The following is a 13,949-nucleotide window of genomic DNA, read 5'->3' as shown; positions in this document are numbered from 1 at the left end:
TGTGTGTCTGACCCCAGGAAAAGACTTGGGGCGTGTGCGCTGGTCTAATAGGTATAGTACTGAGGAGCAATAGATAGGGGGTCCGAAAACTCCAAACTGACCAGAATGTAGCAGAGTAACTCACCAACCAGATGAGCCAGCAGCATTATTTATCCAGTATTGAACTCCGGAGCTGCACTCATTATTCTGCTGGTGCAGTCACTGTGTACATACATTACTGATCCTGAGTTACATCCTGTATTATACCCCAGAGGAGCACTCACTATTCTGCTGGTGCAGTCACTGTGTACATACATAACTGATCCTGGGTTACATCCAGTATTATACACCAGAGCTGCACTCACTATTCTGCTGGTGCAGTCACTGTGTACATACATTACATTACTGATCCTGGGTTACATCCAGTATTACACTCCAGAGCAGCACTCACTATTCTGCTGGTGCAGTCACTGTGTACATACATTACATTACTGATCCGGAGTTACATCCTGTATTACACTCCAGAGCAGCACTCACTATTCTGCTGGTGCAGTCACTGTGTACATAAATTACATTACATTACTGATCCTGAGTTACCTCCTGTATTATACTCCAGAGCTGCACTCACTATTCTGCTGGTGCAGTCACTGTGTACATACATTACTTATCCTGAGTTACATCCTGTATTATCCTCCAGAGCTGCACTCACTATTCTGCTGGTGCAGTCACTGTGTACATACATTACTGATCCTGAGTTACATCCTTTATTATACTCCAGAGCTGCATTCACTATTCTGCTGGTGCAATCACTGTGTACATACATTACTGATCCTGAGTTACATCCTGTATTATACTCCAGAGCTGCGCTCACTATTCTGCTGGTGCAGTCACTGTGTACATACATTACATTACTGATCCAGAGTTACATCCTGTATTATACTCCAGAGCTGCACTCACTATTCTGCTGGTGGAATCACTGTGTACATACATTACTGATCCTGAGTTACATCCTTTATTATACTCCAGAGCTGCATTCACTATTCTGCTGGTGCAATCACTGTGTACATACATTACTGATCCTGAGTTACATCCTGTATTATACTCCAGAGCTGCGCTCACTATTCTGCTGGTGCAGTCACTGTGTACATACATTACATTACTGATCCAGAGTTACATCCTGTATTATACTCCAGAGCTGCACTCACTATTCTGCTGGTGGAGTGACTGTGTACATACATTACATTACTGATCCGGAGTTACATCCTGTATTATACTCCAGAGCTGCGCTCACTATTCTGCTGATGCAGTCACTGTGTACATACATTACTGATCCTGAGTTACCTCCTGTATTATACTCCAGAGCTGCACTCACTATTCTGCTGGTGTAGTCACTATGTACATACATTACATTACTGATCCGGAGTTACCTCCTGTATTATACTCCAGAGCTGCACTCACTATTCTGCTGGTGCAGTCACTGTGTACATACATTACATTACTGATCCGGAGTTACATCCTGTATTATACTGCAGAGCTGCACTCACTATTCTGCTGGTGCAGTCACTGTGTACATACATTACATTACATTACTGATCCTGAGTTACCTCCTGTATTATACTCCAGAGCTGCACTCACTATTCTGCTGGTGGAAACACTGTGTACATACATTACATTACTGATCCTGAGTTACATCCTGTATTATACTCCAGAGCTGCGCTCACTATTCTGCTGGTGCAGTCACTGTGTACAAACATTACATTACTGATCCGGAGTTACATCCTGTATTATACTGCAGAGCTGCACTCACTATTCTGCTGGTGCAATCACTGTGTACATACATTACTGATCCTGAGTTATATCCTGTATTATACTCCAGAGCTGCGCTCACTATTCTGCTGGTGCAGTCACTGTGTACATAAATTACATTACATTACTGATCCTGAGTTACCTCCTGTATTATACTCCAGAGCTGCACTCACTATTCTGCTGGTGCAGTCACTGTGTACATACATTACTTATCCTGAGTTACATCCTGTATTATCCTCCAGAGCTGCACTCACTATTCTGCTGGTGCAGTCACTGTGTACATACATTACTGATCCTGAGTTACATCCTTTATTATACTCCAGAGCTGCATTCACTATTCTGCTGGTGCAATCACTGTGTACATACATTACTGATCCTGAGTTACATCCTGTATTATACTCCAGAGCTGCGCTCACTATTCTGCTGGTGCAGTCACTGTGTACATACGTTACATTACTGATCCGGAGTTACATCCTGTATTATACCCCAGAGCTGCACTCACTATTCTGCTGGTGTAGTCACTGTGTACATACATTACATTACTGATCCTGAGTTACATCCTGTATTATACTCCAGAGCTGCACTCACTATTCTGCTGGTGCAATCACTGTGTACATACATTACATTACTGATCCAGAGTTACATCCTGTATTATACCCCAGAGCTGCACTCACTATTCTGATGGTGCAATCACTGTGTACATACATTACATTACTGATCCAGAGTTACATCCTGTATTATACCCCAGAGCTGCACTCACTATTCTGCTGGTTCAATCACTGTGTACATACATTACTGATCCAGAGTTACATCCTGTATTATCCTCCAGAGCTGCACTCACTATTCTGCTGGTGCAGTCACTGTGTACATACATTACTGATCCGGAGTTACATCCTGTATTATACTCCAGAGCTGCACTCACTATTCTGCTGGTGCAGTCACTGTGTACATACATTACTGATCCTGAGTTATATCCTGTATTATACTCCAGAGCTGCGCTCACTATTCTGCTGGTGCAGTCACTGTGTGCAAACATTACATTACTGATCCGGAGTTACATCCTGTATTATACTGCAGAGCTGCACTCACTATTCTGCTGGTGCAATCACTGTGTACATACATTACTGATCCTGAGTTATATCCTGTATTATACTCCAGAGCTGCGCTCACTATTCTGCTGGTGCAGTCACTGTGTACATACATTACATTACATTACTGATCCTGAGTTACCTCCTGTATTATACTCCAGAGCTGCACTCACTATTCTGCTGGTGTAGTCACTATGTACATACATTACATCACTGATCCTGAGTTACATCCTGTATTATACTCCAGAGCTGCACTCACTACGCTGCTGGTGCAGTCACTGTGTACATACATTACTGATCCTGAGTTACATCCTGTATTATCCTCCAGAGCTGCACTCACTATTCTGCTGGTGCAGTCACTGTGTACATACATTACATTACTGATCCTGAGTTACATCCTGTATTATACTCCAGAGCTGCACTCACTATTCTGCTGGTGCAATCACTGTGTACATACATTACATTACTGATCCTGAGTTACATCCTGTATTATACTCCAGAGCTGCACTCACTATTCTGCTGGTGCAATCACTGTGTACATACATTACTGATCCTGAGTTACCTCCTGTATTATACTCCAGAGCTGCACTCACTATTCTGCTGGTGTAGTCACTATGTACATACATTACATTACTGATCCTGAGTAACATCCTGTATTATACTCCAGAGCTGCACTCACTATTCTGCTGGTGTAGTCACTGTGTACACACATTACTGATCCTGTATTATACCCCAGAGCTGCACTCACTATTCTGCTGGTGCAGTCACTGTGTACATACATTACATTACTGATCCGGAGTTACATCCTGTATTATACTCCAGAGCTGCGCTCACTATTCTGCTGATGCAGTCACTGTGTACATTACATTACTGATCCTGAGTTACCTCCTGTATTATACTCCAGAGCTGCACTCACTATTCTGCTGGTGCAGTCACTGTGTACGTACATTACTTATCCTGAGTTACATCCTGTATTATCCTCCAGAGCTGCACTCACTATTCTGCTGGTGCAGTCACTGTGTACATACATTACTTATCCTGAGTTACATCCTGTATTATCCTCCAGAGCTGCACTCACTATTCTGCTGGTGCAGTCACTGTGTCCATACATTACTGATCCTGAGTTACATCCTGTATTATCCTCCAGAGCTGCACTCACTATTCTGCTGGTGCAGTCACTGTGTCCATACATTACTGATCCTGAGTTACATCCTTTATTATACTCCAGAGCTGCATTCACTATTCTGCTGGTGCAATCACTGTGTACATACATTACTGATCCTGAGTTACATCCTGTGTTATACTCCAGAGCTGCGCTCACTATTCTGCTGATGCAGTCACTGTGTACATACATTACATTACTGATCCGGAGTTACATCCTGTATTATATTCCAGAGCTGCACTCACTATTCTGCTGGTGCAGTCACTGTGTACATACATTACATTACTGATCCTGAGTTACATCCTGTATTATACTGCAGAGTTGCACTCACTATTCTGCTGGTGCAGTCACTGTGTACATACATTACATTACTGATCCTGAGTTACATCCTGTATTATACTCCAGAGCTGCACTTACTATTCTGCTGGTGTAGTCACTGTGTACATACATTACTGATCCTGAGTTACATCCTGTATTATCCTCCAGAGCTGCACTCACTATTCTGCTGGTGCAGTCACTGTGTACATACATTACATCCTGTATTATCCTCCAGAGCTGCACTCACTATTCTGCTGGTGCAATCACTGTGTACATACATTACTGATCCTGAGTTACCTCCTGTATTATACTCCAGAGCTGCACTCACTATTCTGCTGGTGTAGTCACTGTGTACATATATTACATTACTGATCCTGAGTTACCTCCTGTATTGTACTCCAGAGCTGCACTCACTATTCTGCTGGTGCAGCCACTGTGTACATACATTACATTACTGATCCTGAGTTACATCCTGTATTATACTCCAGAGCTGCACTCACTATTCTGCTGGTGCAGTCACTGTGTACATACATTACATTACTGATCCTGAGTTACATCCTGTATTATCCTCCAGAGCTGCACTCACTATTCTGCTGGTGCAGTCACTGTGTACATACATTACTTATCCTGAGTTAAATCCTGTATTATCCTCCAGAGCTGCACTCACTATGCTGCTGGTGCAGTCACTGTGTACATACATTACTGATCCCGAGTTATATCCTGTATTATTCTCCAGAGCTGCACTCACTATTCTGCTGGTGCAGTCACTGTGTACATACATTACTGATCCTGAGTTACATCCTGTATTATCCTCCAGAGCTGCACTCACTATTCTGCTGGTGCAGTCACTGTGTACATACATTACTGATCCTGAGTTACATCCTGTATTATACTCCAGAGCTGCACTCACTATTCTGCTGGTGCAGTCACTGTGTACATACATTACATTACTGATCCTGAGTTACCTCCTGTATTATACTCCAGAGCTGCACTCACTATTCTGCTGATGCAGTCACTGTGTACATACATTACTGATCCTGAGTTACCTCCTGTATTATACTCCAGAGCTGCACTCACTATTCTGCTGGTGCAGTCACTGTGTACATACATTATTGATCCTGAGTTACCTCCTGTATTATTCTCCAGAGCTGCACTCACTATTCTGCTGGTGCAGTCACTGTGTACATACATTACATTACTGATCCTGAGTTACATCCTGTATTATCCTCCAGAGCTGCACTCACTATTCTGCTGGTGCAGTCACTGTGTACATACATTACTGATCCTGAGTTACCTTCTGTATTATACTCCAGAGCTGCACTCACTATTCTGCTGGTGCAGTCACTGTGTACATACATTACATTACTGATCCGGAGTTACATCCTGTATTATACTGCAGAGCTGCACTCCCTATTCTGCTGGTGCAGTCACTGTGTACATACATTACATTACTGATCCTGAGTTATATCCTGTATTATACTCCAGAGCTGCACTCACTATTCTGCTGGTGTAGTCACTGTGTACAGACATTACTGATCCTGAGTTACCTCCTGTATTATACTCCAGAGCTGCACTCACTATTCTGCTGGTGTAGTCACTGTGTACAGATATTACTGATCCTGTATTATACCCCAGAGCTGCACTCACTATTCTGCTGGTGCAGTCACTGTGTACATACATTACATTACTGATCCCGAGTTACATCCTGTATTATACTCCAGAGCTGCACTCACTATGTACATACATTACATTACTGATCCTGAGTTACATCCTGTATTATACTCCAGAGCTGCACTCACTATTCTGCTGGTGGAGTCACTGTGTACATACATTACATTACAGATCCTGAGTTACCTCCTGTATTATTCTCCAGAGCTGCACTCACTATTCTGCTGGTGCAGTCACTGTGTACATACATTACTGATCCTGAGTTACATCCTTTATTATACTCCAGAGCTGCACTCACTATTCTGCTGGTGCAGTCACTGTGTACATACATTACTGATCCTGAGTTACATCCTTTATTATACTCCAGAGCTGCACTCACTATTCTGCTGGTGCAGTCACTGTGTACATACATTACATTACTGATCCTGAGTTACATCCTGTATTATACTCCAGAGCTGCACTCACTATTCTGCTGGTGCAGTCACTGTGTACATACATTACTGATCCTGAGTTACCTCCTGTATTATACTCCAGAGCTGCACTCACTATTCTGCTGGTGCAGTCACTGTGTACAGACATTACTGATCCTGAGTTACCTCCTGTATTATACTCCAGAGCTGCACTCACTATTCTGCTGGTGTAGTCACTGTGTACAGACATTACTGATCCTGTATTATACCCCAGAGCTGCACTCACTATTCTGCTGGTGCAGTCACTGTGTACATACATTACATTACTGATCCTGAGTTACATCCTGTATTATACTCCAGAGCTGCACTCACTATGTACATACATTACATTACTGATCCTGAGTTACATCCTGTATTATACTCCAGAGCTGCACTCACTATTCTGCTGGTGTAGTCACTGTGTACAGACATTACTGATCCTGTATTATACCCCAGAGCTGCACTCACTATTCTGCTGGTGCAGTCACTGTGTACATACATTACTGATCCTGAGTTACCTCCTGTATTATACTCCAGAGCTGCACTCACTATTCTGCTGGTGCAGTCACTGTGTACATACATTACTGATCCTGAGTTACCTCCTGTATTATTCTCCAGAGCTGCACTCACTATTCTGCTGGTGCAGTCACTGTGTACATACATTACTGATCCTGAGTTACATCTTGTATTATACTCCAGAGCTGCACTCACTATTCTGCTGGTGCAGTCACTGTGTACATACATTACATTACTGATCCAGAGTTACATCCTGTATTATACTCCAGAGCAGCACTCACTATTCTGCTGGTGCAATCACTGTGTACATACATTACATTACTGATCCAGAGTTACATCCTGTATTATCCTCCAGAGCTGCACTCACTATTCTGCTGGTGCAGTCACTGTGTACATACATTACTGATCCTGAGTTACATCTTGTATTATACTCCAGAGCTGCACTCACTATTCTGCTGGTGCAGTCACTGTGTACATACATTACATTACTGATCCAGAGTTACATCCTGTATTATACTCCAGAGCAGCACTCACTATTCTGCTGGTGCAGTCACTGTGTACATACATTACATTACTGATCCCGAGTTACATTCTGTATTATACTCCAGAGCTGCACTCACTATTCTGCTGGTGCAGTCACTGTGTACAGACATTACATTACTGATCCGGAGTTACATCCTGTATTATACTCCAGAGCTGCGCTCACTATTCTGCTGATGCAGTCACTTTGTACATACATTACTGATCCTGTGTTACCTCCTGTATTATACTCCAGAGCTGCACTCACTATTCTGCTGGTGTAGTCACTGTGTACAGACATTACTGATCCTGTATTATACCCCAGAGCTGCACTCACTATTCTGCTGGTGCAGTCACTGTGTACATACATTACATTACTGATCCTGAGTTACATCCTGTATTATACTCCAGAGCTGCACTCACTATGTACATACATTACATTACTGATCCTGAGTTACATCCTGTATTATACTCCAGAGCTGCACTCACTATTCTGCTGGTGTAGTCACTGTGTACAGACATTACTGATCCTGTATTATACCCCAGAGCTGCACTCACTATTCTGCTGGTGCAGTCACTGTGTACATACATTACATTACTGATCCTGAGTTACATCCTGTATTATACTCCAGAGCTGCACTCACTATTCTGCTGGTGCAGTCACTGTGTACATACATTACATTACTGATCCTGAGTTACATCCTGTATTATACTCCAGAGCTGCACTCACTATTCTGCTGGTGGAGTCACTGTGTACATACATTACATTACAGAACCTGAGTTACCTCCTGTATTATACTCCAGAGCTGCACTCACTATTCTGCTGGTGCAGTCACTGTGTACATACATTACTGATCCTGAGTTACATCCTTTTTTATACTCCAGAGCTGCACTCACTATTCTGCTGGTGCAGTCACTGTGTACATACATTACATTACTGATCCTGAGTTACATCCTGTATTATACTCCAGAGCTGCACTCACTATTCTGCTGGTGCAGTCACTGTGTACATACATTACATTACTGATCCTGAGTTACATCCTGTATTATACTCCAGAGCTGCGCTCACTATGCTGCTGGTGGAGTCACTGTGTACATACATTACATTACTGATCCTGAGTTACCTCCTGTATTATACTCCAGAGCTGCGCTCACTATGCTGCTGGTGGAGTCACTGTGTACATACATTACATTACTGATCCTGAGTTATATCCTGTATTATACTCCAGAGCTGCACTCACTATTCTGCTGGTGCAGTCACTGTGTACATACATTACATTACTGATCCTGGGTTACATCCTGTATTATACTCCAGAGCTGCACTCACTATTCTGCTGGTGCAGTCACTGTGTACATACATTACATTACTGATCCTGAGTTACCTCTTGTATTATACTCCAGAGCTGCACTCACTATTCTGCTGGTGCAGTCACTGTGTACATACATTACATTACTGATCCTGAGTTACATCCTGTATTATACTCCAGAGCTGCGCTCACTATGCTGCTGGTGGAGTCACTGTGTACATACAGTTTTTGGGTTTCATGCTGTCCCAGGCACTTTTCGCGCTCACGCCCCCTACTGATCAGTCAGATTAAGGTTATGTGCACACAGCGGTTTTCAGGCAGATCCGCTCTTTAACCCTCTTGGAATTAGTGCTAAAAACAATGAAGTGATTCACTACAACGTAAAGACGACTCGCTGTTCAGTCTGTTGAGGGGTTTGTTAACCACTTCAGGTTTTCCAAGACATGAAGCGACTAAAAGAAGTAACTCCCATTTAAAACTAAAGTTAATGGGTAAAAGACGACCAAAAAGATGCAAAAAAAAAAAAAAAAAAGTTACTTCTGTACAAAATGACGACTCTGTGTCCTGAAGCGTCTTCCGTCTGAAATACTCAACGGATTCATAGAAGTCGTGCGCACGTACCCTGATAGTGCTCATACCCTTCAGATACTAGTTAAGACCCCCATGCACATTAGACTAAATTTTGCCAAATACACTGAAACCAACAGGTTCTGCTGACGGTCTATGGGCGGATCTGACTGACGACTGTCAGGTGAGATAAGAATCCAGCATGTCCGATATCGGACTGTAGATCCTTGTGTTCTTTAACCCCTTTCTGATGTGAGGCGCAGTAATACGTCCCTGTGCACAGAGGCTGTGCGGGGGCGGTCGCCGCCAGTTGTCAGCTGATTCTGACACCCAGCACTCTGTCAGGAACGGTGCCCGCGCCGCTCCCGGCACTTTAAGCCCCTCCATCCTGTGATCGCTCGCTGGAGCAAGTCATTCTCCTCGGCATGAGTGGTCAGAGGATTACAGTGGGGGGGATACTTAGGACAGGTGAGTATAAGGATTTTTTTTATTTTCTAATTTTTACACTACTACTTTCATCATTGTCCCTTGCTTGCGCTGATCGCAGCACTAGCAAGGGACAATGATGAGGGCAGCGTTCAGCACCCGGCGCTGGGGAACAGCGCTAACTATACACGTGTCACACTGATGACACACGGATGTTATCCATGTGGGACGTTTTGTGGCCCATGCAGCGCGAGAAAAAACTGACATATAAAAGGTGTTTTGCCCACAGACACACTGTCCATAGAAAAACACAGGTCCGTCATCTGTTAGCGGAAATATAGGGGGCTTCCACTTTACTAGTAGCAGAAAGGCCCTGGAAAAGCGAAATGGCCCTTGCCCCCCAAAAGAAATTCAGCAAATTCTGCGCTCCAAAATACAAACGCCCCTCTTCCTTCTGAGCCGCACAGTGTGCCTAAACCGCAGTTAGCGTCCACATGTTTGGCATCTCTGTAGTGATGAGAGCCCACCTAATTTACGGGTGCATGTCTCCAGAAGCACGAGCTGAGCGCAAAGTACTGGTCACTACAACGTACTGGTCACTACAACGGCAGTTTGCAATTTTCACTCTACAGCATCCACTTCTGCTTGTTTCTGGAAAACACCAATGTAGATAAAATCCTCATCACACCTGTAGATAAATTCCCAAAGGGGTATAATTTCCAAAATGAGATCACTTGAGCGGGGGGGAATTCTGCTCTTCTAGCTCTTAGGGTCTGTGTATATGGAGTCTGCATACTATTCTAGGAAAATCTGCACTCCAGGAGGCAAATAGCGCTCTGTCCCTCCCGAGTCTCGCCGTGTGGCTAAGCAGTGCTGTCACATATGAGGTATTTCTACATTCAGCAGAAATTGTCGGACACATTTTGTCTCTCCTTCCCTTCCGAGCCCGGCCGTGCGCCCAGACAGTAATTTTGTCCCACATATGGGGTATCAACGTACTCAGGAGAAATTGTACAACAACTTTTGGGGTCCAATTTTTCCTGTTACCCTTGTGAAAATAAAAAAAATTGGGCTAAAAGATCATTTTTGTGGAAAAAAAGTGATTTTTTTAATTTTCACAGCTCTATGTTATAAACTTTTGCGAAACACTTGGGGGTTCAAAGTGTTCACCACATGTCTAGATAAGTCCCTTAAAGGGTTTAGCTTCCAAAATGGTGTCACTTGTGTGGGGTTTCCACTGTTTAGGCACATCAGGGACTCTCCGAACGCAACATGGCGTCTGCTAATTATTCAAGCAAATTTTACATTCAAAAAGTCAAATGGCGCCCCTTCCCTTCCGGACCCGGCAGTGCGCCCAAACAGTGTTTTTTCTCCACATATGGGGTATTTGTTTTGAAATTGCACCACAAATTTTGGGGACCATTTTTTCTTCTTGCGAAAAAAAAAAAATCTGGGTCTAAAGTAAAAATTTTTGTGAAAAAAAGTTAAATGGTCATTGTTTTCTTCCACAATAAACTTCTTGAATGTGGTTTTGAGCACCTTGAGGGGTGCAGTTTCTAGAATGGTGTCACTTTTGGGTATTTTCTGTCATAAAAACCCCTCAAAGTCCCTTCAAATGTGATGTGGTCCCTAAAAAAATGGTGTTGTAAAAATGAGAAATCGCTGGTCAACTTTTAACCCTTATAACTTCCCAACAAAAAAATAAATAAAAAAAAATGGTTACAAAATTGCGCTGACAAAGTAGACATGTGGGAAATGTTATTTATTAACTCTTTTGTGTGACATATCTCTCTGATTTAAGGGCTTGAAAATTCAAAGTTTGAAAACTGCGAAATGTTCAAAATTTTCGCCAAATTTCAGATTTTTTTTTTTTCCACAAATAAACGCAAGTCATATTGACATCTAACAGCGGCTCTCATAGAGAACACAGGAACGTGAGCAATCCTGTACATGGGAGAGCCGGGCGAGATAGCTGCCGCACGGTCAGGCAGCTGTTTATAGGGTACGTGGCCTTAATAGTCAATTTCTTGTTCAGCTGTGAGACATCCAGTTGAATTTTTAGTCTGTTTTAGGATCAAGTCTCCTAAATTAAAAAGATTACAACATCTACATGGCCACTTCACAAGAACAACCATCAATACAGTAAAACATCACCAGAACACCGTCAGTACATGAACACATCACCACAACCACCGTCAGTACATGAACACATCACCAGAGCCTCCATCAGTACATGAATACATTGCCAAGCTTAGTACAGCAATCAATTGCAGTATCAGGTCAGCCCCAAATACAAGTGTATTGCATTAACCTACAACTCCCAGTATGCCCATAACAATGGTAAGGAGATGCTGAGAGTTGTTGTTACCAGCCATCATCAGACTGCGGACCATACAGGAATCACAGCACTGCTTGGTCCTAGGCAGGAGCTTTATTAAACATTTAAAGAGTAACTTCACTTTTGGAAGATATCTTATATGTTTTAGGTCCATTAATTTTCAGCAGATTGGTGCGAGTCTGAAGTTTGGCTCAGTGTGAAGAGGCATCATGGGGGTGGGACCCGAGACCCCCACCAATTGCTCAAAAGACCTTTTAGAAGTGCAGAGCTCAGGAGACAGGACTGTGACTTTCTACTCACTGGATCCAGTCTGCGCTGTGTGAATGCGCTCCTGTCTCCTGAGCTGCGGTCTTCTAGGGGGGGAAGGGGGGGTGTCTTTGTTTAGTGACTGGTGGGGGTCTCAGAACTGGTGACGCACCCATCTGTTCAGAATCGGTGTAAAACATAAAAATATCCCAAAAGTTTTAGATACTCTTTAAAGCGGATATCTCAAAGTTTGAAAGTTATTCCGCATCCACGGGATAGGGAATTATTTTCTTATCACTGGGGGGCTTTCCACCGATCCTGACGACCGGAGAGCTGAAGACCCCCACAGTTGAATGGAGCATCCACATTCATTCTAATGAGAACGCCATAAGATCAGCAGAGCGCTGCGCTTGGTGGTCTACACCCGACCCCTTAACACCAATATACGATAATCCCACAGTCCCAGCAGGCATCAATAAAACAAAGACTCACATCCCATCTTATATGATTATATTAATCAGTCCGGAATAAGGTCATCACAAGATATTTATCTCGGTGTGGACCCCCCAACAGGTACATGGTTCTTCTATGAACAGTTAAAGAGCTATAAACAGTATCGTCAGACCTCTTTCCCCCTTTGACCGTCCAGACCCCACAGTCTCCTCATTATATAGGTTGTATCAAGAGGCGCAAACAGCACGAAACGTCCCATTATTCTTTACCAAATGGGAAAAAATGATCTTTCACATGAAGATAGATCGAAAATTCTACTAAATAGATTCAGATCTTGGCGATACTCGATAGGGGAGACGCTATAAGGTTTTATCGGGATGGTAGAGATGCCCCTCTAGTCCACATTCTGTATTCCCCACAACCCCAGATACCTGGTGCAGGTGCTGGAAGGACAGAGGATGGGATATACATACTTGGTGCTTGTGCCCACTCATTATGAGTCTATGGCTAGCAATATTCAAACTTTATAACAAATTATCTATATACAAGACCCCGACCCCTCAGCAGAATTAGCCTTACTATCACTAAAGGACATGTCAATCTCTAGATCTAAAGATCAGACATTTCCTATCAGCTACTAGGAATCTGATCCCCCGGTGTCGGAAACCAGAACAAGCGCCTGCAGGCTCAGGACGTGCAACCGAACGCTAGAACATGGATAGAATGGAACAATAGGAGAAAGTAACGGAAGCTCCGATAAGATAGAACACAGGGGTTCTGTGGATCGCATTTAGAGGAACCCCAGATCTGAGTTGAATAATCATTAATCCAAGTATTGTACAATTTTTAACATAGTACCCAGAAGGCATCGCATACTGTAGATGGAGCAGGATACTTACCAGAGATCTGGGTCCGTCCGCGGGTTACAGAGGGGCTTGTCTGGAGGAGAGACCCCCCTTTTACCTCCCTCTTCCCCCTCTCAATTTCTTTCTATATATTACCTCTTTCTAGTATCGTCTCATTATAATACTTTATTAAGATTTTGTACGTTAACATTAATGATTGTTTTGCTTGAAAATTACAATGTTACACAAACTGATGACAAAC

The 13,949-nt window shown here is 43.2% G+C and overlaps 1 protein-coding gene across 2 annotated transcripts in view; it reads right to left on the bottom strand.

The window, feature by feature from the left end:
- The window catches only part of LOC141157629 (caveolin-3-like), a 100,878-nt gene that overhangs the window by 83,105 nt on the left and 3,824 nt on the right, over positions 1 to 13,949 (bottom strand). The gene's annotated exons all lie outside the window — the stretch shown is intronic.

This window comes from Phyllobates terribilis, unplaced genomic scaffold (assembly GCF_046119375.1).
Source record: "Phyllobates terribilis strain yellow unplaced genomic scaffold, ASM4611937v1 Scaffold_8__6_contigs__length_399053987, whole genome shotgun sequence".
Taxonomy (NCBI): domain Eukaryota; kingdom Metazoa; phylum Chordata; class Amphibia; order Anura; family Dendrobatidae; genus Phyllobates; species Phyllobates terribilis.
Note: the sequence above shows the minus strand (reverse complement) of the source record. Positions and strands in the feature narration are given on the sequence as shown.